Below are 22,446 nucleotides of genomic sequence, written 5' to 3'. Positions count from 1 at the left end.
AAGGTACCAAGTGTTCACATGTGAGTTTATTCCTCCTCATTTGTACTCACGAAGACATTAATTAGTTCCTTTCTTCAATTTTCACAGCTCATGAGAAGCAGGAGCTTATCCCAGTACTTCTGATAGAAAGCCCAGTGCTTACACCATTTCTCCATAACCTGGCTCTCTGGACATACTGATCTTACCGAATAACCAAGTAACAGAAATCTATTGAGCTCCTTTACATCCTCAAAGACTACGGTACATGAGGCTTCAATTACAGCCCTCTAAGAATTTTCCCAGCAACAAATAACGCTGTGATAGGCAAATAATAAGATCTTAATAGAATATATATTGAGAGTTCAGCAAATACTTACGGATTATGCTACAAGGTGAGTTATAGAGATCACCTAAGACATGTTCCTTGCTAGACGATGTGATTGTGACCAAAAGAACTAGGGATTCCAAGAAGTAAGATCTGAGTGGGGCAGAGGATCTGAAACTAAGCTTGGCCTTTAGAGAAGGGCAGCACTGAGTGAATGTGAGAGGACAGAGGAGGATATTCAGAGTACATGGGATTGGGTGAGAACTGCAGGGAGACTGTAGTGATTGAAGACTCAGCTATAAAAGTGAAAAATGGGGGAGTGGGTGCTGGTATGGATAGTGATTAACATAACTGAACTAGAAGATAGGGAAACTTCATATTGCTCTTTATAGAGGAGAAAACTGAAATGCAGATAGGTTCAAGATATACTTGCACAAAGTCCAACTGCTAATAGGTGGCAGTTAAAATTAAAAATTCAACACCCAAAAAATGAATAATCCAATTTAAAAATGGGCAGAAGACATGAATAGACCTTTTTCCAAAGAAGACATGCAGATGGCCAACAGACACAGGAAAAGATGCTCAACATCACCCATCATCAGGGAAATACAAATCAAAACCACAGTGAGGTATCACCTCATGCCTGTCAGAATGGCTAAAATCAACAACACAAGAAACAAGTGCTGGCAAGGGTGGGGAAAAGGAAACCCTTGTGCACTGTTGGTGTGAATGCTAACTGATGCAATCACTCTGGAAAATAATATGGAAATTCCCCAAAAAGTTAAAAATAGAACTACCCTACATCCCAGCAATTACACTACTAGGTATTTACCCAAAGAATACAAAAACACTAATTCAAAGGGATACATGCACCCCGATGTTTATAGCAGCACTATCTACAATAGCCAAACTATTGAAACAGCCCAAATGTCCATCGATTGGTGAGTGAATAAAGAAGAGGTGGTATATGGATACAATGGAATATTTCTTAGCTATGAAAAAGAATGAAACCTTGCCATCTACAATGACATGGATGGAGCTAGAAAGTATAATGCTAAGTGAAATAAGTCAGTCAGAGAAAGACAAATACATATGATTTCACTCATATGTGGAATTTAAGAAACAAAACAAATAAGCAAAGGGGGGAAAAAGAGAAGGAGAGAGAAAGACAAACCAAGAAATAGACTCTTAACTCTAGAGAACACACTGCTGGTCACCAGAGGGGTCAGGGGTTGGGAGGGTTGGGTGAAACAGGTGATGGGGATTAAGGAGAGCCTGGGCTCTGATGAGCACCAGGTGATATATGGAAGAGTTGAATCACTCTATTGTACACTTGAAACTAATATTACACAGTATGTTAACTGGAATTTAAAATAAAGACTTTAAAAAGAAAAAAAAAAGGCTTGCTCTTGGGGCACCTGGGTGGCTCAGTCGGTTAAACATCTGCCTTCGGCTCAGGTCATGATCCCGGGGTCCTAGGATCAAGACCCACATCGGGCTCCCGGCTCATCGGAGAGTCTGCTTTTCCCTCTGCCCCTTCCCTCCCCCCGCTCGTGTGCTCTCTCTCTCTCGCTCGCTCTCTCTCAAATAAATAAATAAAATCTTTAAAAAAAAAAAAGCTGGAGCGCCTGGGTGGCTCAGTCGTTAAGCGTCTGCCTTCGGTTCAGGTCATGATCCCAGGGTCGTAGGATCGCGCCCCGCATCAGGCTCGCTGCTCGGCGGGAAGCCTGCTTCTCCCTCTCCCACTCCCCCTGCTTGTGTTCCCTCTCTCGCTGTATCTCTCTCTATCAAATAAATAAATAAAATCTTTAAAAAAAAAAAAAAGCTTACTCTTTTAACCTGGCCTATCCCACCCTTTCTACCTCACCATGATTTTAAGTGAGAATATTTGCATGTTACATTAGTTAAACAAATTATTATCCTTCCAGGTGATAGTTATTATAATTTGAATGCTGTGACAAATAGATTTCCCAAATATCTGCTATCAACCTGTTAAATTAGTCTTTATCAATCGTTTTAACCATTGATAGCAAGGGTTTTGCCTCTGTTACCTTTAATAAATAAGATATGACTAAAGTTAGGGTACAATAGCAATAGTTATCTGAAAAAGAAAAATAGTTTTTAAATAGAAATGCTTATCATGGGGCGCCTGGGTGGCTCAGTCGATTAAGTGTCTGCCTTTGGCTCAGGTCATGATCTCAGGGTCCTGGGACTGAGCCCTGCGTTGGCCTCTGTGCTCAGCGGGGAGCCTGCTTCTCCCTCTCCCTCTGCCCGCCACTCCCCCTGCTTGTGTGCTCTCTCTCTCTCTCTGTCAAATAAATAAATAAAATCTTAAAAAAAAATAAATGCTCATCATTATAACTATAATACAAGGTCTGCCTTCAAATAAAAAGGTAGCCAAGATGAAATCAAAATGCTAGAAATTTGGGATTTGGGACTTCATCCTTCAGAGCAGTTTTCAGTTCACAGCAAAGCTCAGCAGAAACTAGGGTGTTCTCATATACCCCTTACCCCCACCCCCCCAACACATACACACAGCCTCCCCACATCAGTATCCTGCACCACCGTGGTACACTGTGCGGCTTGAACTCACAACCCTGAGATCAAGATCTGAGCTGAGATCAAGAGTTGGATGCCCAACCAACCAAGCCACCCAGGAGCCCCAACAGTGGTACATTCCTAACACTCAGTGAGCTTACACTGACACATCATTATCACCCAAAGTTCATAGTTGACAGTAGGGTTCACTCTTGGTGTTGTACATTCTATGGGTTTTGCCAGTGTTATAATGACATGTATTTACCATTTAGTATCATATGGAACAGTTTCACTGCCCTAAAAATCCTCTGTGCTCTGCATATTCATCTCTCTCTCCCCACTAATGCCCAGCAACCACTCATCTTGTTACTGTCCATAGTTTTGCCTTTTCCAGAATGTCGCAGAGTGGGAATTACACAGAATGCAGATTGGCCTTTTCAGATTGGCTTCTTTCACTTAGTCATATGCATTGAATGTTCTTCCTTGTTTTTTTCATGGCTTGATGGCTAATTTCTTTCCACTGCAGAATAATATTCCATTGTCTGAATGGACCACAGTTTACCCATTCAGTTTATCCATTTGGCAATTACAGATAAAGCTGCTAGAAACATCACGAATATCTGAGGCAGGTTTCTGTGTGGACATACGCTTTCAATTCATTTGGGGAAATACCAAGGAGCATGACTTTTTAATCAGATGGTAAGAGTATGTTTAGTGTTATTTAAAAAAAAAAAACTGCCAAACTGTCTTCCAAAGTAGCCATACCATTTTGCATTCCCACCAGCAATGACTGAGAGATCTTGTGGTTCCATCCACACCAGCACTTGGTGTTGTCAGTGTTCGGATTTTGGCCATTCTAAGGGGTATGTAGTGGTAACTCGTTGTTTTAATTTGAAATTTTCTAATGACATATCATATTGAACATCTTTTCATATGCTTACTTGTTATATGTGTTCTTCTTTAGTGAGATGTCTGTTCACGTCTTTTGCCAATTTCTTAATCAGATTATTCCTTTTCTTATCACCGAATTTTAAGCATTCCTTGCATATTTTGGATAACCATCCCCTATCGGATGTGTTTTTGGCATATTTGCTGCCAGTCTGTGTTTTGTATTCTCTTTGTCTTGACACTGTCTTTCACAGAGCAGAAGTTTCTTATTTTAATGAGGTCCAGCTTATCAATTCTTTCAAGAATCGCATCTTTCATAGGTGATGGGGATAAAGGAGCGCACTTGTCGTGATGAGCACGGGGTGATGAATCACTATATTGCACCCCTGAAACTAGTATGATACCATATGTTAACTAACTGGAATTAAAATTAAAAAAAAAAAAAGAAAGAATCACATCTCTAGTGTTGTGTCTAAAACGTCATTGCCATACCCAAGGTCACCTAGACTTTCTTCTATATTATCTTCTAGAGTTTTTTTAGTTTTGTATCTTACATTTAGGTCCATGATTCTTCTGAAAGATCTATGTCTCAATTTATTCACTTTCTTTCTGCACATAGGCATCCAGTTGTTCCAGCACCATTTACTGAAGACTGTCTTTTCTCCATTGCATTGCCTTTGTTCCTTTGTCAAAGCTCTGTTGACTGTATTTATCTGGGCTCTCTATCCTGTTCCATTGGTCTATTTGTCGATTCTTTCACCCACACCACAGGGCTTTGATTATACCATATCGTCTGCGACTTCAGAGTAAGCCTCAAAATCAGCTGTCGGTTGTCTTCGTTCTTCTCCTTCAATATTGAGTTGGCTGTTGTGGGTCTCCGGCCTCTCCAAATAAACTTTAGAATCAGTTTGTCAATATCCAAAAAATAACTTGCTGGGATTTACTAGGACTAGGATTTCGATTTTAAATTTTCTGTGATGTTATTTTAACATTCTCTCCCTAACAAACTCTACACAATGTAAACATCCTAAAAGTAGAACTATGTCTGTCTTACGAACAATTATCTGCTCTGGAGTGTATTTAACTGCCACTGCTCTCTTCTTCAGATCAGCTTGTTCCCCAGAATCTCAAGAGGGTATGTCCTCAAGGACAAGTCCAGCAGCCTTGTAACCTTCACCCCTCCTCTTAAGCTTTGTATGCCTCTGGTAAGGAAGATAATCCCAGTAAAGAAGCTGGGACTGTTGCCGATTTCTTTATGCCTTATTTGCCTACATCAGTGTCACCTTTACTGAGATCCAATACTCTTTTATCTATTTCTGAAATTTTCTCTAGCCCCTGTCATAGGTGTCAGTTGTTCCCCAGGCTCCTAACGACAGAGATGATGTCTTCTACTTCTAGATCCTTCATTCTCATTTTTCATATATTCAACAGATAATTATTGAATGTCCACTATGTCCAGGCATTGTACTAAACCTTAGTCTGAATCAGGCAGGCACTAAGTGCACAACAAAAAAATTTTAATGAATGAGGGACTCCAACCTGTAGACATACTACATTATAAACCATTTGAGGGGCGTAAATATGATTTACTCTTTTCTACCTCCATCATAACTAGTGTAGAACATAAAGTGGATATTTAATAAATACATATTGAGTAATTGATTGAAAAATGAAATGTAATACTAATACAAGATGTTAACAGGGAAGCTGTGTGCAAAGGGAAAGGGAGTGTGCAAGAACTCTGTGCTTTCTTCTCAATTTTTCTGTAAAGCTAAAACTGCTCTAAAATATAAAGTCTACTCATTTAAAAAAAAGAAATGATGAAGAATAAAATATTAAACTTTGTATCTTATTTTTTGTATAACATCTGGCTCTGCTGATACTCACTAGACAAGAACTATTTTTGAATTACAGTGAAAATTTAAACAGCAAAATCTTATTAACCTAATCCTGGATACCAATTTTCCAAACTGAATTTTGCCCGAATTCGTACTATTGCTCTGCAGAATGTAAAGGAGTGATTGTCTAAGGTAATGAACGATCATAAACATCTAAAATCTTATTGGTCTTCTTGACCACTAAAACCTAGAATAGCTCCTAGCAGAGAGTAAGCACATAATAACTATTTGCTAAGAAATAAATAAATGAATTGAGCAAAACAGAGTGATGACAGAGCTTCCCAGAATGCTATAAAATTCATAATGGATAAAAAAATCTGATTTTTTTTTTAAATCAGCTCCATTGGAGTAAAAACATTCTATCAGTGAGAAACTGCTTCTCTTCGATAAGAGAGCTCGCCAAGATTTTAATTGTTTGATTCTTCTGAATTCATACAATGTTCAAAATTTTAAAAGAAGAAATAAAAAAAACTAGATTATTTGTCCATCTTTTTTTATGAATACATAAAAATTTATAATCAAGATACAAACAATAAACTTTCAATTTACACACATATGCATATATGGCAAAGGAATTATTTTGTATTTGGAACATTTTTTAATCAAAGCTATATATACTCATACATTTATTTAGAAAAACAGCAACTCCCCTTTACTACTCCTAGACTTTCAAATTGTAGACATTATCTCTCTTTCACATACTCTTTGTCCTTCTTTTTAATCCATCTCCCATCTCAATTTACTTTCGGTTGCCTAAGCCATGAAGACCCTCAAGACAATCTTGCGTCCAGTAAATTTTGCTGGATTAGCTGCCTATGAAATGCGTCCCGAAGGGCATGCCACCTACCATCTTCATAGGCATGGCATTTTCCAGTATACAAAGCTTCTTATACATTATCTTATCTAAACCTAAAAAGGAGGGGATTAAAAACTCATGAGGGAGACAGATGAGGACACTGAGGCCCAGTGAGGTTAAAAGACTTCTAGAAAATCCAGAAAATGATGGTGCTGGGACCAAAACCTTACGACATATTCTTCTCCCTCACTACATTTTGCACGCGAGGCTCTATTCTTCACATGCCCTCCCCTTCGACCCACACACCACAGTGCCCGTAGCATTAACCTCTGAGCGATAGCTCCAAGGGACTCTGCCGACATTTCTTTGGTGTCTGTCTATGCACAAAATACAATCCACAAGCCTGGTGAATGAGTGATCCACTGCAGACCCTGCCCAGTGTGTCCAGGAGAAGCCCAGCTGAACCCAGGGGCTTCGGAGTGAGTCTAAGCCCATTTTAGAACTTCTTTGCCTTTTCATTGCTCCTCCAAGACTCAGGGACACTTGGGCTGGGTAGGACCTGAACTTTCTCAGTGCTGGGAGGCCAAGGTGAGATTCCAGCTAAAATGTATATACCCTGCCAGGGGCGCCTGGGTGGCTCAGTCGTTAAGCGTCTGCCTTCAGCTCAGGTCATGATCCCGGGGTCCTGGGTTCGAGCCCCGCATCGGGCTCCCTGCTCCGCGGGAAGCCTGCTTCTCCCTCTCCCACTCCCCCTGCTTGTGTTCCCTCTCTCGCTGTCTTTCTCTCTGTCAAATAAATAAATAAAAATCTTTAAAATTAAAAAAAAAAAGTATATACCCAGCCAAATGTTGGGATTCTCCATTGCTCGGAGAATTACAGAAACTTGGAAACATCAAACAGTTCCACACAAAACAGAAAGGTTAGAAAGCAAAAATAAGAAAGGAAATCAAAATAAGAAGAGAATTATTTTCAACCAAGCCATGTCTGAATAACACAGGCTCAATCATAACAAATCCAAAGGCATGCACATTGAATGAAAAGAGACAGAGAAAGTTGAAAGAGACCATCACTTTAGCCATTAGGTGATGGGTATTCTGGTGAATGTCCCTGGACAGGCATCTGGACATCTTAGTTCCCTTATTAAGCTATGGCTATTTAAAAATGTTAAACAGAGTGTCTTACACTAATAGGCAATGAATAAATGCTCACAGAATAGAATAAAACCAAATAAAATAAAATAGAATTGCCGAGGGACCCCAGAACAACCAGAGAGAAACAGGTATGAAATTTCTGAGAAGTGTAGCTGGATGGGGAAGGGAGGTAGAGACTTGGGTGTGAGGAGAAGGGGAGCGGAAACAGGTGAACACGAACAAGTCAAGGCCAGTTTGCCCCCCATGGTCCCTCCAGCTTGGAACCCTTAGTGGGACCAGTCCGTTATTGGAGAACTCCTACAGAAGCACAAAATGTGAATTTCTCTTTTGTTAGCTCATCTCTCCCTTTCTCGAATGCATTTTGCGTTCAGTTACAACAGCTTTCGTCACTGTGACTCATACTTCTCATTGTAATAGGATTCTCTTCGCATGGTAATGGCTTCTAGACCTTTTCATTGTAACGGGATTAACTTGCCCATCGGATTACATCTAGTATCCCTTCTTCCCTACCTGCCAAAACTGCCAACTCTCTTTTTCTTCTGGTGTCATGTGGACCCCAGGCCAAGTAATCCACTCTTGTGATCAGTTCCCAGTGACAAGATGGTATTGGGCACAGGTGTGTCTCCAGTATTAGGGGGAAGGTTGGGTAAAGGTAAAGGTGCGGTGGGGGAAGGAGGGTTGGGGGTGAGGGATGACATGACGGCTGTCATTTCAAATCCAAAAGGGCCAATTTCGAACGAATCACATCCGTGACCTAACCAAGGTGTTCAAATGAAAGGAATCAATCCAAGATATCGGTCCCCAAGGGTCACGCACCGTGGGCCTGTAGCCCATGAGGAACTGATGATCATCTCAGAACAGGAGAGGCACCATTTACTGAGCATTCACTTTTTCGGAGCGTGTGCCGGGTGTGAGGTTTTGCGCTGGCCTCCCTGAATAGCTAACGGCACCTGTTTCTCCTAACAAATCTGTGATATGAAAAAAAGATCCAAGGAGATTGGGTATCTTGTCCCAGGTCATATGGCTAATAAGTGGTGGCCAAGCCAGAACTTGAACCCACGTCTTTTGCGCTGAGAGAGCACTTTGGGTGGTGTTGCTGGCAGAAGTGGACTTGGGCAGGTGAATGTTCTTCACCGAGGAATGGGCCACGGGAAAACAAGGAGAGCCAAGCAGCAGCGCTGAACTGAATATAAATTATCCACGTGGACCGCATCTAGTTACAGGCACAGCATCATGCCGAGTGCTCGCAAGTGGCATCTGTAATGCCCATTAAATGGGAATTATAGTCCTGATTTCACAGACTGGGAGACTGAGGCGTAAGGGGTTTGAGCAGGTCACCCAGGGCCCCAGAGTGGGTGAGCTCAGACTGGGATTGGAAGTCAGGTCTGTCTGACTTCACACTGAAAAGAGTGTGAGTCCTTGACAAGCTTCCACTTAAGCGGAAAAGCAAGGTTGTATACATCATGAGGAGGTCTGCAGGAAGCTCACAGAAGGCAACTAGCGGAGGGAGGTAGGCCAACGAGAGAAGGGAGGCACTAAGAGTTAAATTCTTTATAGGATGATGGCCAAGGGGGATGTAGTCCGGGCTGGTTTCTCCCCGCAGCCTGCCCTTCATCCATGCCAAGGAGTGGCTGAGGTGACAGACGTGGATATTTACCAGGAGAGGTTCACAGTAGAACCACTTTGGGAACACTTCAAAGTACTGGTTCCCAACCCCCAAATGGAGATACTCTGACGTAATGGGTCTGGAGATCTTTAAGTTCCACCGAGGTTTCTAATTTACTGGGTAGCAGCCCTTGCTGTGGATGGTTGCTGAATTCAGAGACGTTCTTGGATGCCTGGGGATGTTGGGCACATTTCTGGACTGAGTCATCATCGCTGGGAGAGAGGCGATTCATATGGTGCATGGCCTCCAACAGGGCAAGGGGCATAAAGAACCCAGTGTGTCTGCGCTCGGATGGTCACCATTTAGGTGAGCTGGCACGAGACTTCAGCATGGCTGTGGAGGTCCGTTTTTAAATGGGGGTGAGCCTTCTGGATGCCCGTGAGACATGTGTTTGGGTTGCGTGTCTGAGGTGTGGGTGATGTAAAATTCCTGAAAGTGGATCTCATAAAGGAGCTAGAGGAACATGTCTGAGAATGAATACTAATTTAGAATGGTGTGATGTTAACCAAAGGGGGGGGGGGCGGCAACCACTTTTGTTTTTTAGCATGTCTATTAGAAATGCAATCATGTGGAAAAGTCTGAACTATATTCTTTATGTGTGATGGATAATTCATCTGACTTAAAGTCCAGGGTAGAAGAAGAGAGAAAGACAGTTCACAGAGAGGCTGGAGGATAGCAGGGGGCTGATGGGGCTCCTTTGGATGATGCTCCCACTCTGTGCTCAGACACCATCTAGGAAAAACTCAGTTTCCTCCACTCATGCACTCACAATACTTCCGACACCAGCTGTGTGGGTTTTCTGCATCCGGAAACTCTGACACAAACTGCCTGGAGTTGGTGCAGACCCCTCAGGTGAAGGGCTCAGTCCCACAAGACTCTCCCCCTCTGGTGCAGACATCAAATGCAAACAGTAGGTCTACAACTTCTGTCTGAATTGGCTACAAATCAGAGGTTCCCACCACCCCCTCCTTGGATTTGATCATTTGCTAGAGCGGCTCACAGAACTCAGGGAAACCCTGACTTACATTTACCAGTTTATTATATAAAGAAGGGTATGATGAGAGAGACAGATGAAGAGCCAGAAGAAGAGATACATAGGTGAGGTCTGGGAGGGTCCCGAGAATGGGAGCCTCTGTCCCTGTGGGGTCGGGGCGTGCCACCCTCCCAGTATATAGACGTGTTCACCGACCCAGAAGCTCCCCAAACCGCATACTTTGGGGGTTCTCATGGAAGCTTCATCACATAGGCATGATGGATCATTAACTCACCCTCCAGCCTCTCGCCTCTTCCCAGAGGACAGCAGGTGGAGCTGAAAATTCCAGGCTTCTAATCAGGGTTCAGTCTTTCTGGCGACCAGACCCTATCCAGGAGCGCCCCCAGAGTCACCTCACTAGAACAAAGGACATTCCTAGCACCCAGGAAATTCTGAGGGGTTTAGGAGCTCTGTGTCAGGAACCAGAGTCAGAGACCAAAGCCTGGAACCAAAATGCCCCCAGTGCTCTTATCATGCTCTTAGAAAACGAGGAGGACTTTGGGAGCCCTGTGCCAAGAGCCGGGGGTAGAGACCAATATGCATATTCTATTATCTCACAGATATAGATGCTGTTGGAAGTTTCAATTTGAGGATTCTTAGTAAAAGATTCTGAAAATGCCTTCCCCCACTTTCCTTACCTTTGGCGTTTATAAAGCAAGCAGATCTGGACCCGAAGCAGGGGCAGGGCCCTCCCCACTGCTCGCTGGCCCGCCTGCCCCACCCCCAGGAGCGGCTGCATTCCTTCTGACTACAGGCACAGAAGGGGGAACATGAGGTGAAAGACCGGGTGAGATGCACCTGCCCGGGACAAGAAAGTCTTGGGTCAAGGATCTACCCTCAGCTAGACACAAAACTCCTCAAAAGCCGATCTCCTTTGAGGAGAAACCAAGGGATGGCTCCTGACTACACTCCCCTTTTGGTTAGACGGGGTGCGGACCGAAGCAGGGGATGCCCGAACAACATGGTGTCCTCCTGCACCCCCGCCGCTTTCCTTGGGTGAAGAGTGATGGCCAAACCAGGCCACCAGAGGGGAGTTTCAGAGAGAAACCCTGGAAATATTCCCCAGGAAGACGGATGGCCTCCACCCAAAGGAGATGGACGCGGGCCTGGGGCCTCCCATTTCAGAGTTGTATACACAGCCAAATACAGCCGCCCTCCCGCCAACACCAGCCCTGGCTGCCACAACCAGCATGGCAGAGGCCGTCCCACATTGCGTTCCAGGATTTAGAATGATCATCATTATCAGAACGGGTATGATTAAGCCCTTCCCAGGCTCCAGAACACATTCGTGTCCAATATCTCTTCAAACAATAATACTGAAAAATATTGCCCTTATTCCCACGTAATAAATACAGAGGCCAAGGTGCAGGAAAGGAAAGCAACCCTGCCAGGAGTAAAAAATAGAGCCAGAACCTGAACTTAGTTCTTCTGACTCTAAATCCTAGGCTCCTTGCATAACAGAGTTAAGTATTTTCCAAGCGCACAGAGATGCCCACCTGCAGCCCCCTTCTGGCACCCAGATAAATACTCAGCCATGTGCAGAGACGCAATCTCCATGAGACAATCCACGCTGCCCCCCTCGCCTGACACCTTCACCTCCTGGTCATGGAGGGAAATGTGGAATTCGACTGGGGAAGTAACCAAATGTGTGTGTGGAGGAGTGAGGGGGCCACTATCGCCACGAGACGTGAAGCCCAGATTTTAGCTCTCCTCGCAAGGTCTTGTGTAACGATGTGAGGCTACAGAGGGTGACTGAACTTAGTGAGCTGATCACTTTGCAATGTGTACAAATATCCAGTCATTATGTCCTATGTCTCAATTTAAAAAAGTAAAATGCAAATGATTTTTTAAAAAAAAGGGGGGCACAGGTCTTAGAGTCAGGCATACATGGATTTCAAGCTGATTAGCTGCATTACCTTGAGCAACTCTCTCCACTTTGCTAAGCCTTAATATCCTTACTTATAAAAGAGGAATTGTCTTACAGAACTGTAAAAATCCATCAAACATATAAAGAAAGTTCTGAATGTGAAGCCTGGTGATAGTAAGTACTCAGATGTTAGCTTCTTTATTTTCTACACACACACAACCAAATAGAGTTCACCCTCGACAAACACGGGTTTGAACTGCATGGGTCTGTTAATCCAGATTTTTTTCAATAAATACAGTACAGTACTGCTAATGTTTTTTTCTCTTCCTTATGATTTTCTTGATAATATTTTCTTTTCTCTAGCTTCCACTACTATATAAATACAGCATATAATGTACACACATATGCATGCATGTAGCATACAATCTACGTGTTCACCAACTATTTGTTATCGGCAAGGCTTCTGGTCAACAGTAGGCTATTCAGGGCCGCCTGGGTGGCTCAGTCGTTAAGTGCCTGCCTTCGGCTCAGGTCATGATCCCAGGGTCCTGGGATTGAGCCCCACATCTGGCTCTCTGTCCCGCAGGAAGCTTGCTTCTCCCTCTCCCGCTCCCCCTGCTTGTGTTCCCTCTTCTCTCTGTGTCTCTCTCTGTCAAATAAATAAATAAAATCTTTAAAAAAAAAAAAAAAAAAAGTAGGCTATTCATAGTTAAGTTTGGGGGGAGTCAAAAGTTATATGTGAATTTTTGATGGTCCAGGGGTCGGCGCCCTGAACCCCTGTTGTTCAAGGGTCAACTGTATGACCATAGATGCCATGAGCTGATGAACCACCATTAGCATCCTCCCGTCAGGTAACTAAGGTCCTTGAGGGGACTTGTTCATTAAAGTGCCTCCATTATCTCAGCCACGAAACGAACAAGAAAGTAGAGGCAGGTAGTGGAAGGAGCACTAGACTGGCAGCAAAGAAAGCCCCAATTTCATTTCCAGCCCCAATACTGGAGCCCCACCACCGCGCTGTGCGTCCCTGATCATGTCAGTTCCTTGCTACCATTTCCGACATCTGCAGAATGAGGGGCCAGATGGGTCTCTCAGGCTCTTCCCGGGGCTCTAACTCCGTGTTCCTCTAGGGAGAGAGGACGCAGAAAGCAGTCGGCAAAATGGTGCTGACCCCCCACTGGCTTGAACGGTGTGAGCTCCCGCCTCAAACCGCCAGCTGGCCAGAGAGTTTTTCAGCCCACTTGGAAAAACTCTCTTTCTCCCTGGATGGGACTCTGGAACCTCAGCCAGGACGCAGAGGTCCCAACTGCAAACTGTCCCAAGTCGCTGGATAACAAAGGGAAAGGCACCCCGGGCCAGCCAGGCGGGGTGGAAAGCACCCCCTCCACGCAGGCCCCCTCCAAGCCACCCCAAACCTCACGGTGAAGGCACCCCTCGTCCCAAGCTGCCCCTCGCACAAGGAAGTCAGCGGCACCGCTGAGAAAACGAAAGAACAAAAAGTTGTCCTCTCCAAAACTCGGGACCCTCAAACACCACTACTAAACGCCTAAAAACCTTGCTCCCCCGCTCCGCTTTGTCCACGCCGAAGGAAACCAGCTCTGCAATCGGCCTGTCCTGCCTGCCAACAGTTTCAACCCTGCTAAGGCTGTTTATTGGACCTTGCAGCTCTGTGGATTCGTCTGTTTTGCTCCCGTCTTCTTTGGTTTAGTGTTCTTTATTCTTCCCTCTGTAAATATAAATCCAGGACCACCCTACCCCCGACAAAAAAATGTGAGATCTTAGATTTCTCGAGTCTATGGTGCCCCATTCCCTTCCCTTCCTCGCCTGGCTTGAAACCCCCTTCTGCCTCCTTTTTGAAACTTTTCCTGAGACATCAGAAGCGTATTCAGAGCTTTTGTTTTTAGAAAAGAAACAAAAAAAAAAAAGGAAAGAGAAACAAAAACACATAACTTACGTTCATCCAGGAGTACACAGATTTGGAAAGAAGAAAACAGAGTTATAATCCACTACGTTCCCCCAGCCCCCCCAAAAAAAGAATTTGTTGTGAAGCGCTTCTTTTTCTACTTTGCCGGTGAAGGAGCCTGGCGGTAGGCATACATCCACAGGCTGATGCAAGATGCTTTGAGAGAAACCTCACATTCTGAGGATTCCTGGGAGAGCGCCAGGGATCCCAGCATCCAATATATTGCACATTTGGTTTCAATTAGGAAGGGGGTTGGGGAGGGAAGAAGGAAAGTCACCAATCAGAGCTGTTTTCTGTTTAGAGACTTATTTCTTTTGACCCAAGGGACCACGGGCAAAGCTATAATTTACAGCAAAACCCATTCATAGAAGAAAAAATATGTATAACCATAGGACAGAATTAAAGACATAGCTCTCTTCCGCCTTGTCCCCAACACATCCATCCCCAAGCCCTCCCCCACCCCCTAAGACTTGGTCCCCACCCTGTGCCCCTCCAACCTCATTTTTCTTACTTGGGCTGAAGTTATAAGCACAACTTAAGGTTTGGATTCTCTTCCAGTTGAAATTTCCAGGACAGTTGGGTCACACACATGGAGTTAATCTTTAGTGTTTTATCCCTGAAAGCCCAGAGCTGAGCCCTCCCCCAAAAAGATTTGACTTAATCCCTCCCCCCACTCCCTCTCCTACCAAAAAAACTGGACAGTTTGCGGGTCTAGGATTCCTATTTTTTTTCCACTCAATTCCCAGTTGGTTGTTGCCTCTAAGGGTCTATTGCTGTCCTGGATTCGTGCTGCCAGATGGAAACACAAGCGTGTACAAGGACTTTCAAAATTATTTTGAAAAATCTTTTTTTTTTCCTTTTTCCTCTCCCCCCCCGCCCCCCCGCTCCTATCCGTGGCCATGGCCAGAAATCATGTGAAAGGGGAGTGTTGGACGACAGTGAAAAGCCCTTCCTCGGCAACCTCAAAGATACCGAATAATCTTCTCCATCCATCAAGGCTCCTGTCCTTAACCCTTCCAAGCCCGGATCACTTCCCACCAAACCCAGGCTTGGGCTACCCTGGAGCTCCTGGTTGTCTGTGAGCACAGGAAGGCAGGGCAAGTGGAGACTTAAGGTCAAGGGATCTGTGGAGGAGGGTAGATGGCAACAGAGAGTTGATGAAGACTTAACCCACCCTTGGGAGGCGGGCCCCTCCCAGGGAGACTTCCTTCCCCTGGGCTCTCGAGCTATCACCATCTCTTCTCTGCTGGTGCACGCGCAGCCACTCTGGGATTGCATAGCCCCCGAGAGGAGCGAGAAAAGAGGCACACAGGAAAAGGAGAGGGAAAGGGGACCATGGAAGGACATTCTCCCAGTAAGTGTGGAGCAGAAGATACTTCCTAAGAGGGATGGGGAGGGAGGAGACCCCCCCCCCCCGGGATGGCCGGGAAGAGCCATGCTGTCCATGGTAAGTCCTCACAAGGCCCTTACGCTCAGTCAGAAGGTGGCCGCTCGTGGCTGTGCCTCACACAGAAGAGGACACAGAGAAGCTGGAGGTGGCTCCGAGGGCAGCCACAGAGAGGACCACGGGCAGAAAACAAGACCTGAGAGAAAAAACTAGAACTGGGGCTATTTTACAAAGAGGCGAGATCAACCTCGTAAGGAGGCTCTTCTTCAATTAACTTTGAAATTCTGAGGTCAAGTCTAAGGGTGACTCAGGCCAGGACGCTTGGCTTAACTCAGTAAATGTACATTGAGCACTTGGGGGCACTTGGCTGTGTGCTTGCCTAAGACAACTCCACACATCTGGTTACAGAAAGGGTCCTAGAATCCTCCGCAAATATCTCTGTCTATAGTAGTTTCCCTCTTTGGCATTACCATAAAGAACGCACCCATAGGATGACCTATAATTTCACAGATGTGGTGAGACCACAGGTCAAATGTGGAAAACAGGGTAATAATTTCATAAATCGGGAACCTAATAAAGAAGAGCTACCTATAAGGATGTATCCCCAATCACCAGTATCTAAGGTGGTTCTGCTCCATTGGCAGGATTTTTTGTCCACGTGTGTGTATAACTAGGATTCCAGCTTGAGCCAGTGACGGTGATTCCAGAACCCAGACACGGCGGTGTGCGTTGAGGAAGGACGGGCAGCTCTGTCGAGTGTCCACTGGCATGTGGACAAAGCAGACTCCTGGGAAGAATTAATTTGCTGAGTGAAGTGAGTACCAAGGGATGAAAGACAGTCCCAAGTGCAACAAAGCTGTGTCAAAAGTGAGGAGGAGCTCTAAGGAAAATACCATGTCTATCACTCAGGTTGTTCTCGGCCAAATCTGGGGTCTAACCTTGAACTCTAAGAAGATGCTACCAAAAAAAATAAAAGGAAAAGCTGAAAATGATGTTTTACCAAAATATTTGGGGGACATTTAAAGCATTAAAAGGAATTATCAGATTGAAGCCTCCTTTTCTGGAAGACAGTTCAGGTTGGGGGAGAAGGGTATGTTTCCTCAGGCCTGGCGACAGCCATTGCTACAGGAAGCGCGGCTGGAAGGAAAGAAAAGGCAAATGTCACTTCAAAGCTGAGAGGAGTAATTCGTGGAATACACAGAAAAAATTTCTTGGAGACTCTCAGAACTATATGATAGAGTTTTAAGTAAGGCTGAAATTCCTAAAATTGTGGGAACAGATGTGAAGAAATACCATTTTGTTACTCTTGTGTGAACAGATTTTGCCCCCTGGTTTGGCTGGGGAAACATGAGTCATTGCAATCAGAATTACTTGTGTTGCACGGGAGGTAATACATCCTAGTTACGAGGGCTGTTCTACATTAAAAATGAATTACTACCAAACAGTATAGAATTCCACTACCTGGACTTTACTAAAAATAGGAGGGATCTATCTGGAATGGGCAAGATGCAGTATTAATTAGAAGTAAGGAAACGTGCAAGATGACTTTTCAAGATCTTTTCTAGTCTACAAGCCAAAGGTCAAGTAAATACAAGTGTTAAAAATTGAAATAACTATGGTATTCCTGTCTCCAAATGGCCAAGGGTTGGACACCTTTGTGATGCTTTAGGAAATAAAATAGAAGATGGAAGTAAAGGGTGTCACTAATTTAGCTTAAGACACACACACACACATGCACATCTTAAAAGACTGTAGGAGTAGTCACAGAAACCAAACCCAATTGGTATATTTAAACCTCACAAGGAACTAAAAGTACAAGTTAGCCCCCCGTAACCTGCTCCTATTTAACTGCTTTCTCTCCTCGCCTCTCTTTCTCTCTCTCTCTCTCTCTCTCTCCTGCTTATCCCTATACATCTTGCTTTAACCTATTGTTTTTCAACAGATCAGGGTTTTCTGATTCTTTCATATGTTATTGAAGATGGTTACCCTAAAATGATGCCTTAGCTCTCAAATGTATAGCTCCTTACTTTATTTTTTTAAGACTTTATTTATTTATTTGAGAGAGAGAGAGAGCACAAGCAGGGGGCAGGGGGCAGGGGGAAGGGCAGAAGGAGAAGCAGGCTCCCCGCTGAGCAAGGAGCCTGACTCGGGACTCGATCCGAGGACCCTGGGATCATGACCTGAGCCAAAGGTAGTGGCTTAACCGACTGAGCCACCCAGGCATCCGTATAGCCCTTTATTTTAAATGAATAGGAGAGAATGACTAGTATTATTGAAGACCAGTTCCAGAACCCTGAGAGGAAGAATTTGATTAGTCAGGTGTGTTTCATGTACTCATCCTCTATTTCTAAACCGGAAGGCCATGGGTCATGACATAGGAATACCACTCCATTCCGCTCACAAGGGGGTCAGTTCTCAGAAAAACGGTGTCAGACGTTAGGAAACAGGTCAAATTATCTGCTGCACTGATAATTAACAAAGCCTGACAATCCCTGGATTTTAAAGAAATTATACCTCACCAACCAAAATCAGAGAACGCTGTACACAATGGAGTCATATGGTATTTAAGTACCAATTTTAGAACCCAATCCTTAAAATAAGATGCCTTGTTATTGGTTAATCTGTCCACAATAGACAAATCCATTGCCATATATTAAGTATAAAAGCTTAGTTTTTTTAAATCGATATGGAGGAAATCTTGTAGGCAATAGAAATACTTTGGTTTTCTTTAAAGCAGAATGGTCTAAATATCCAGACAGCTGCATATAGACTTTCCTTTGGTATTTTTCCTGAGTTTAGCTCATCACTTGAGAATCTTAGTGTGTTTAAGAATTATCCTATAGGGGTGCCTGGGTGGTTCAGTCGTTACGCGTCTGCCTTCGGCTCAGGTCATGAACCCAGGGTCCTGAGATCGAGCCCCACATCGGGCTCCCTGCTCGGCGGGAAGCCTGCTTCTCCCTCTCCCACTCCCCCTGCTTGTGTTCCCTCTCACACTGTGTCTCTCTCTGTCAAATATAAATAAATAAAATTAAAAAATAAAAAAGAATTATCCTATAAAGCTATGTCCATAGAAGCATGAATACTGTCTTGGTGAGTAATTTGAAGGTCTTTCAAAGATCATCTTAACTCTAAGAAATTTTTCCCTTTCTGGGCTGGGTTCTAACCCTAAGGCTACCCGATGCTTCTCTTCTGTGACAGACGTTAGTAAACAATGATCCGAATTCAAACTCCTAGTAAGCAGAGCCACCTTGGACAAGTCACTAACTTTTTCATCTGTAAGATGGGGGATAATACCAACTGAACTCACAGGGTTGTGAGGATAAAATGAAAACAGGGGAGAATAATTTATTGCGTTTTTACTATATGCCAGGCACTCTTCTAAGAACTTTTAACTTATTTCATTTCTCACAAGAACTTTATGAAGCAGGGGGAATGAGGGGTACTATGATTTCCGTTCAAGGAAACTGACGATGCCTGAAAAAGTTAATGTGCCCAAGGTCATAGCTGGTGGAGCTAGAATATGTGTGTGCATTATATGTGCTTTGTTGACAGTAAAGTGTGTGTGTTTATGTGCTGAGGAGGAAAGACGTAGGGAGGGTAGGAAAGCGTCCATTCGTTCGGGGCGCCTGGGTGGCTCAATAGGTTGAGTGTCTGACTCTTGATGTCAGCTCAGGTCATGATCTCTGGGTGGTGAGATCGAGCTCCATGTCAGACTGTGCTGAGATTGGAGCCTGCTTAAGATTCTCTCTCCCTCTCCCTCTGCCCTACCCCACCCCATCCCTGCTCATGCTCTCTCTCTTAAAAAAAAAAAAAAAAAAAAAGTCAATTCTCAGTTTTTCAGGGATGGAAGTCTTATTATCCATATGGAGGATCATTTACACCATTTTCCTTCCCATCCTTTTCCCCCCTGAAGCCCGCCTTTGTGTCACTGTTTCTTAGTACATCCACTAGAGAAAGAAATGAGAAATTTTTAAAAAATAAAATCATTCTGCCGGTGACTCTTGCATGGATGAGTTGAAATGTCAAGTGAAGAGGAAGTTGAGGTTCATGGCCAAAGTAAGGTTCTTACTTGCCTGTGTTGTTAACAATGCCACATATAATAGTTCACGGTTGGAGCAATGCTTCCACAGACATGACTTCATCTGACCCTCAGACAGCCCCAGTATGTACTCAGTGCAGATATTAATATCCTCATTTTACAAATAAGGAAAATGAAGCACAGGGAAGGAGTAACTTCCTTGAGGGTTTTTGCTGGTGAACAGCAGAACCTGAGTTTGAATCCACAGCTGCCGAGTCTCACTGCTCTTTCTGCCCATTTGGCATCAGCCACGAACCTTCTCAGAGCCTCTGGACTCGATGGACCCCAACTCTAGTGAACTAGGTCATCTGGTTTCCCTGACTGCCTGGCTGTTCTTCCAGTTCCTTTTTCACCGTGGAGCCAGAACAACAAATCCTCACCTCCGCAGAAATTCTGAGATGCCTGGTATAAAAACCGTGCAGGGAAACTCAGAAGCATAGCCCAGCTTCAATTCCCGAAGGACAGTGAGGGCTACCAGAAGAAGCTTTTAAAACAACGACATTAAAACAACAACAACAACATTCACATCCTCCTCCTTGGAACATAACGCTTCTCCAGGCTACGGTCTGGAAACCTAAACTGTCCTTGTCAGATAAGAAAGCAACCTACTTTTAAGTGCCCCCAGGGAACAGGATCTCTCGACAGCCTGAGTGTTTATCAATGCCCAGTGTCAGAAGTTCTGCTTTGTATCTGCCCTGAATCTCGCTTGCTGCCGCTGGTACCATACCCCTGCCCGCGGTGCGTGTGAAAACACCCTCAGCTCCTCATACACGAACGTGCACGTATTTCAGACAGAGTGGACTTGGAGCAGCGCTGTGATTTTTTTCATGCTCAGACCCAGTTTGGAGCAATCATCTTATACATAATGATAACCTGCCTCATGAAATCTGAAGACCCTCAGCTGCCTCACTTCTGGGCTGGGGCTTTTCCGGCATCTGGGAGAGAAACAACATAATCCCCACTGCATGTCCTATTAGGGATCTAAGAAACTTGGAAAATCAAAGGATTTTTAGTTATGTGAGTCTTGCTTTTAGGGGTTAATCCTCCCTCATGTGTCTCGAGGGCATCGGGAAGTCTGAGAGGTTAATATCTGTGAGCTCCTCCTGGGAAGGAGCCTCTATATAATTACTAAATATTATTTTATCTTCTAAAACATCTTACTTTAGAGACTTCATTTGCTTCATGTCCTATCATTCAGCTCTCAATGCATAACTCCCCTATCCCATTGCCCTGAGTTACACCATAAACACCACCTCTCTGTTTCTAATACACAACATATTTCAAAGCAGAAAGGAATTTATAGCACCAATGTTATTTTTCCATGTACAATTCCAGTTTGGAACGTCTAGCAGTGCTCAAATTGCCTTTCAAGATAAAGACCAGATCCTGATTCAATGTAATCCTCGTGTGCTTCTGGGAAGGCTCAGATGCTAGTCTTCTGGATGGAATCTGCATTCTCCAGGGCCCTTCACGCACCCGAGAGAAACCACTACTACCAAGCCAGGCTCCAACAGAATTCCGCAGTGGCCTCTTGCCAGACTTCTCACAGCCAGTGAGACAAGATTCAGTTCTGGGACCCATGCGACATAAAACAAGGGCAAGTCCTTCTACCCTGACCTCAGGTGCATCGTAAGCTGCAAGGAGCCTTGAAGGTCAGCCAGCCCAGCCCCCTTGTCTTATTGCTGAGTCTCAGCACAGTTAAGTGACTTGTCTGAGGTCACACGATACAGGAAGGGAAAGCACAGCATCAAACCCATCTCTCTTGAGCCCCCATCCATTAGTCTTCCCCAAACATCATGCAGTTGCACAAAATGCTTTTTATTGTAAATATTTAAGAGATTTGAGGCCAACAAAATAAACAGGAAAAAATAGGCAAAGCATCCCCAGACCAATGGAGGGTTTGGGGAGTGGCCAGATGGGAATGGAGTGTCCAGAAGATCACCCCATGGGATGCCAACAGGCTCTGAGAAGGCAGATCAAGTTCTTCCAATCGCTCATTCTTTGCTTAGCCTGTGGGAAGCCCATTCAACAGAATGAAGGTTAGACGTAGAATTTTTTTTTCCCACAAGAAAGCTGGAATATACTTGAGAGCCATCTGGCCGAGAATAATGGAGAAGTGGATCCTGAGTCTTCCTCCTCCCCACCCCCTATAGTGGAGGCCCCTGGATCCTCACCTGCAGACTCAGTCTCACTCCCTTACCCCACCTTGTTAGAATCAATCCCAGCTGGAGGTGGGAGGATCCAGCTAGTCTGTCTGGGATTAAAGACTTACATCTGGTCATGGCCCTGATTCCAAGTTCTATCAACGTTCCCGAGGCCCAGAATAGTAAATACTTATGGATCGGCTCAATCCACGGTGACCTCGGTACGGCCCCTCCCTTATAGGGGTGGACTACCAGAATCTGTGTTTATATTACATAACCTCCACTTCCGTGGCCATAATTGAAGGGACCAGGATTAGACAGCTGATTCAAGCTGGTTTTTGAATTATATTTCATAGAATGCAAGAAATTGTTTCATAACACTTGAAACTGGAGCAAGGGGTTGCAAGTCCAGTCTAGGCTAGTTTCGTGGAAAGAGGAGAAATTGATTCTAAAACAGTAAGTGGTAATTTCTCTGCATGACATGGACCATCAAGGCAAGGAATGCTGGTCTGTGGAAGAAAAGAATGAAGTCAACGTGACATGCAGAAAATGCAAAAGCAAGTGAGAATCCTGACCGTTTTCTAGTTCCCAGTCCTAAGGTCTTCCCAAGGTCAGTATGCTCTTCTTATTCTTGGATCCCATAAGACACTCTGCATCCTTCTAATGCATTCCCATGTTCTCTTTAAACTATGTCAGGTGGGCTTCTGTAACTTGAAAGCACACTCCTTTCAGGTTT

General features: G+C 44.4%; 1 protein-coding gene across 2 annotated transcripts in view; it reads right to left on the bottom strand.

The window, feature by feature from the left end:
• The window catches only part of DDR2 (discoidin domain receptor tyrosine kinase 2), a 148,491-nt gene extending 133,746 nt beyond the window's left edge, over nt 1-14,745 (bottom strand). The window contains exon 1 of one of the 2 annotated variants that reach the window (XM_073884049.1): nt 14,613-14,745. The gene's annotated coding sequence lies outside the window, so the exon portion shown is untranslated. Of the gene's footprint in view, nt 1-14,092; nt 14,260-14,612 lie in introns of those variants that run through there. The other variant, XM_073884048.1, reaches the window with a different exon arrangement.
• Nucleotides 14,746-22,446: the final 7,701 nt, after the last annotated feature.

The sequence above is a fragment of the Callorhinus ursinus genome, unplaced genomic scaffold, assembly GCF_003265705.2.
Source record: "Callorhinus ursinus isolate GAN/ISIS: 27379988/994484 unplaced genomic scaffold, GSC_fseal_2.0 scaffold54, whole genome shotgun sequence".
Taxonomy (NCBI): Eukaryota; Metazoa; Chordata; class Mammalia; order Carnivora; family Otariidae; genus Callorhinus; species Callorhinus ursinus.
Note: the sequence above shows the minus strand (reverse complement) of the source record. Positions and strands in the feature narration are given on the sequence as shown.